This window comes from Hydra vulgaris, chromosome 05 (assembly GCF_038396675.1).
Source record: "Hydra vulgaris chromosome 05, alternate assembly HydraT2T_AEP".
In the NCBI taxonomy this organism is placed as follows: Eukaryota; Metazoa; Cnidaria; class Hydrozoa; order Anthoathecata; family Hydridae; genus Hydra; species Hydra vulgaris.
Genome location: NC_088924.1, coordinates 29,982,501 through 29,988,705, shown reverse-complemented (window position 1 = coordinate 29,988,705; position 6,205 = coordinate 29,982,501).

Genomic DNA, 6,205 nt, shown 5'->3' with positions numbered 1-6,205 from the left:
AACCTATGATATACATGCGTATGATATCCTATGATGTATATGCGTATATATGTGTGCCACATGCGCCTATGCCTTATGAAGAAATTCTTTATCATGAAAAAAGTTATTTGTATCATGTAAAAAGTTTTTGTTTAGAATGTATAAAGTTACTTGAATACTTTTAAATAAATTCTAAGCGATCAATTATTTAGGCTTTAAATCAATTTCAAAATTTCAAGTTAGACTAATTATTTTTTTATTTTGCAATCCATTGTAAGTTAAAAATTTTTAAATTGCATCTAGTTAGAAATTTTAAAGTAGTATCTAATTTCAATTTTTTTCAACTAAGTGCACTTTTAAATTTACACTGTAATACATTACAAAATAAAAAATTAATTAGTCTAATGAGTAATGAGCATTAGCTGATGGAACTAGATGTGATAGCTCCTTTGAGCAGTGACAACTACTAATAACTTACTAATACTAACAGTATTTGTAAAAAAGAGAAAGATGCAACTTAATCGACAATCGGAAAGAGGCTCAAGCTTAGCAGATAGAGCGGGTCCAACAACGTATACAATGCGTTTTTGGACCTTGTCTTCCAGAGAAAGCATCATTAGAAGAACCAGCCTAAATATGACAACTGTATTCTATACAGGGAGGTAAAGGAAATGGCGAGCAACCTTATGCTAATTTAGCAATCGATTATATATATATGGTTCCCATGAAAGGTCAGTAGTAAACGGTAATCCAAGAAGAGGATTCAGTGAAAGGGTTGCCATTCATTAATATAGAAATATCAACAGTACTGCGACAGTTGTTTTCAGTAAGTAACTGAGTTTTGTTGGAGTTAAAATTTAAAAGCCACTGTGAGATTACAAATTTTGAGTGAGTTAAAATTTACAACCCAATCTGTTACAGAAGTGAGATTAGATTTGGCTGCCTGTTCTAAGCGATCGAAAGAAGAAGACTTTTTGTCAAGACAAGAGAATAAAGAGTCATCAGCAAATAGAGCCACATTAAATGTAAGGTTTTCGGATAGATCTTTAATCTTGATAAGAAACAAAACAAAGTAGAACCTTGAGGTACTCCAGAAGTTATTGGAAATAAAGAAGAGTATTGGCTTATGAGGATGACTTATCTTAAAAACTTTCCAAGACACACCATAAGAAACAAGCTTTTTGAGAAGACCAGCATACCAAACTTTATCGAAAACCTTAGATATGTCAAGAGCATTAACAAGTCAGCTGCAAAGCGAGAAAATCAAAAACCGTATTGGTTGTCTGATATTAAGCAATTTGACTCAAGATAGGATGTGAAAATTTTGTTTATCAAAGACTCAAAGACCTTGCTAATAACAGAAAGAAGCTTGATCGGACGATAATTGGAGGGGTCAGAATGTTCATCAGAGTTTTTGAAAATTGGAACAACAGATGCCATTATCCTGAAGATAGAAAAGCAAGACTCAGTCAAATACGTATTAAATAGTTTAGAAGGAATTGAAGAGAGTTTTGGAGAATAATTTTGTGACTATACAGAAATAAGACTATGACAGAAATGTTGTCTGAACCACTAGCCGTTAAAGAGTTTAATCGAGATATGACTTCAGCAATAGAAGCTGGAGTAAATTAAATGTCTAACAATGAGTTAACCTGTTTAATTGGAATGGAAGAAAAAGAATGGCCATAAGATTCGAGAGTCGAATTAAACGAAAAGTTCGTTTCAAATAGTTCTACCTTATTCTTTGGAGAGGTAAAAAGATCAGTCCCATAAATGAGAGATGGAACCTACCCTTGTTAATGATACTGTTAAAGATTTTTTAAAAGTCTCCAGAGCCTAGCTTCTGAAATAAGATGCGAGATTTAGTGAACTGAGCTTAACATCTGACAGCACCTTTTTACATCAATTTCTTGCAATAATAAACAGTCGTTTGTTCTCAAGAGAGTTGTTCTTTTGAAAAAGAAGAAAAAAATGATTACGATTAAATATAGCAGTTGCATAAGAGGGTGAAAACCATGTAGTAGAATGAGGCTTGACTTGGAACTGGCGAGAAGGAATAAAAGCTTCCATTCCTGCCTGAATCCAGGAGGTTACGTAGGAGGCGCATTTTTTAGCTGGAAAAGGGAAAAGTCATCAGCCCAAGGACCGTCACGAAGAAAATCATGAAAAGAATCCCGGTCAGCTTTAAGGTAGTAGTAAATAGTGCGATGAAAGATTTAAAGAGATCATTGCATGGCTAGAACCACCTAAAGGAGAAAAAGGAGAACATAAACACAAGCTTGGATCAGAGACCAGACATAAATCAAGGAGTTAAGATAAGTGGTTAGGGTTGCCAAGAAAGTGAGTCACAAAGTTACCGTAGTCAAAATTCTTTTATGATATCCTATAAAAAGGATATAGGACATTCTTATAAGAAATTGGAACAAGATTTTCTATAGGATAACGCAATTAAATACAACCTATAGGAATTTCTTTAGGATAGAATTCCTATACAATTTCTTTCCAAAAGCTTATAAAAGTCTTATACTATACAACACCGATATAAAAGTCCTGTAGGACGTACAGGGATCCTACAAAACCCTGTTGAAAAATCTTATATGAGTTTTACCCTATAAGACACCGAATAAACAACATCCTATAGTTTTATATGCACAGAAATTCTACTTATTAGAGTAGGATTTCTGTACATATAAAACTATATAATATTGTTAATTCGGTGTCTCAGGATAAAAACTCCTATAAGATTTTTGCACAAAATTAAATAGGATTAATGTACATATAAAACTTTAGATATTGTTCATTCAGTGATCTTATAAGACATCGAATGAACAATATATTATAGTTTTATATATACAGTAAACCTATTCAATACTGTTTGAAATTTTATCAGATTGTCCTTTGCAGTTGTTAAAGGATATTTAATAGGAATATCCTCTATAAGAATATCATAATTTAAAACAGTTGTGTATATAATATTGATAAATCTTGATCATTATCTTTTAGTTGTTAATTTCATAAAAACCAAGGAATTAAATTCACACATAACAAAGAACAAGAGAATACTGATTAAGTCAGCAAGTCAGTTATTGTTATTAATTATATCGATTATTATTATTATAAACATAACGTTCTCCATAAACAATAGTTTTCTTCAAAACATCAATGCTTCGTTTTGCAAGTTTGCTTTCATTATTGCACTTTGCAGTATTTGCGTTTCTGAACATAGCATAATTTTCCCTTGGAAATCCTTTGCTAAGAAGTCTGATAACAAAAATATGAACAAAGTAACAGTTGCATGTTATTTTCGTTGTACAAAACAAGTGGAATACTATTGCTAAATAAAATATTATAATATCAATTGCTAATATGTCTTGATCTTTCTTTGAGTCCAAAGCTGGCTTAAACATGCTACCTTTAACTGAATTACATCGACCTGTCAATGATTGATTTGATTCTTTGACAGCTTGCCAACCGCTTCTTTAACTTATTGCAGCATACTGATCTGCAGCCAATTGGGTAATTTTTCCTATGTCCGCCTGAAAAAAAAGTAATATTAAATTAGTTTATTTTAGGATGAAATAAGCATGTCTTATTTTATCTTACTTTGATATTAAAGCATTTGAATTTTTAAATTAATAGTTAATGATAAAAATAGATAGTTACAATATACCTTATTAAATTATTTTTCAAAAGTTATGAATTTGTAAAATCATAACGTTTACTTAAAAATAACATTACACAAAATAGGTACTACCATTTTGATCTCAGGTGTGTTAGCTATAGCTCCGGGCCCCTCAATTTTAAGGGCCCCGAAATTGTTTTGAGGAGCTTTATTTTTATTTTTTTCAGTAATTTTTTACGCTGTGGCACACAAAAAAGGCCTCAAAAAAAATTAGCCCCGGGCCCCGAAAAATCTTTATTCGCCTCTGATATATATACACTGCCGCTCACAGAAGTTAGGATATTTTAGATTTTTCAAAAAAGCAATATTAATATGTAATTACGTTATAGAATTTTTAATTTATATTAATGAAAATTATACTTTTTTATACATTTTCAATATATTATTAGTCAGTTTTATGTAATAAAAATTTACAAAAACCATTATAATAATTAATTTTCTTTTCGTCAAAAAAACCTTTGATTTAATAACTGCTTTAACTATTCTCGGCATTCTTTCAATTAATTTTCTATTTGTTTCTTTCTGAATATTATTCCATTACTGTTCTATAATGTTCCATAAATGAGATTTTGATGTTGGACATACAATTCTAATTTTTCCATTCAGCTCATCCCATAATAACTCAACGGGGTTGAGGTCTGGGCTTTGGGAAAGCCAAGTCATTACAAGTAATACATTTTCAGTTTTTTTTTATTCTAAATAATTTCTACATAATAATGCAGTACGTTTAGGGTCATTATCATGCATCAGAATAAAGTTGAAATTTTTAATACATACATACATATATACATATACATACATGCATACATATATATATATATATATATATATATATATATATATATATATATATATATATATATATATATATATATATATATATATATATATATATGTATAATATATTAATATAATATATATATTAGACTGCTTCATTTTGGGGTCATGAAAAAATTTAAAGTACCATGGAGTTTTATCTGCTGCGCAGACCCCTATTTTATTAGTAGATTTTTTTTTTTTTTGAGTTTTAACCACTTTTAGGGGTTGCTCAAGTGCCCTAATGGTCTAATTTTAGACTTATTAACCCTTTTTTAAGCTTATTTTCAACACGTTTGAGCGGGTTCTAAAACTCAAAATAGTTCTATTTTTTTTCTTTCCAGAGTTTCTTCTAAGTTAATAGAAAAAAAAAAATGCATGGTAATTTAATTTGCTTAAAATATTTTGTCTAAACCTAACTAAAAAATTGCATAGTTATGCGGATTTTTACCAATTTTTACGCTTCGCATTTACTTTAATACTTTAGCGTACTTGCTTAAACACGTTATGCGAATTACTTTTTAGCAAAGACGATATTTAATTTTCATTTAAAAACGCGGGAAATAATTATTGATAACTTTCATGATACACTTACTTCATATGCTTATTAGAGCTATTTACTACAGTTTTATTCATGTCGGGAAAAAGTAAGAAAAAAGTAAATTTTTTGGTTGGGGAATCCAGGTCATCCTTACCAAAAGACAAATTTTCTACAGAGCAAGAGGTTTTGCAATACTTCTTGCATTTAAAGGAGAAGCATCCAAAACAAAAAGAAAGTAGAATTATCCACTGTCCGTTGACAAAACACTTTGAAATCAGATGCCATAATGAAAAGTCTTTATGCTGCACTCTTTCAAAGTTAATTGCACCTTGGTTGAAGGGTGGATTTCAGATTTTGCAATTACAAACAATTAGGTAGGTACCAGACTGTATTTGTTTTTGTTTTATTTGTATATTATTAGAGGAAAACAATTAATATAACAAATATCTGCTGTTAAATAAATTAATTAACAGAAATAGATGTGTTGTAAAATGTTCAGAACCTACAAATCACATTTTTTAGTAAAAAGAAGCTGATCCTAACTTGGAAACTGTTAAAAAAAAACAAATCAAGACAAACTTTATCAGAAATTGAAAAAAGGAGGAAATTTTTAACTCAGATGAAAAGGATCTTTTGGATTGCACCTGAGCTCGATACTCTGGTTGCAATCATTAAAGCTGATAAGAAAAGAAGTTGTCGAGACAAGACTGAAGATATTGCTTTTTTATTAGACCAATTAGGAGATAGAAAAACAAGAATAGGTGGATTAGACACAAGGTACATTTCCTCTGTTAACAGGAGTTTATCCAAGTTTGAAATGAGATCAAGTTTGAATGAAACCATGTCAGAGAGTGAATTCAGCTCAAATGGATCCGATAAAAATGAAGATAATGATGATTTCCCGTATCCAGATCCAGATCCAGAGTTAAAGAAGAAAGTCAAAAAACCAGATACTGTTCTACTTCCAAAAGATATTCTCAAGAGAACTGCTGATACTGCTGTTGGGGAAGGATTAAGTCATAGGCAGCATACTGCCATGGTTAATAGTATAATTGCTAAATCAGGTGGAAATATAGATGAATTTAAATGTTCAACCTCTACAGCATTAAGAGCAGCAGATAAAGTCATTTATGATGAATCAAAGAGGATCAAGGACCATTTGAGAAATTTCAGAAATAATAATAAGA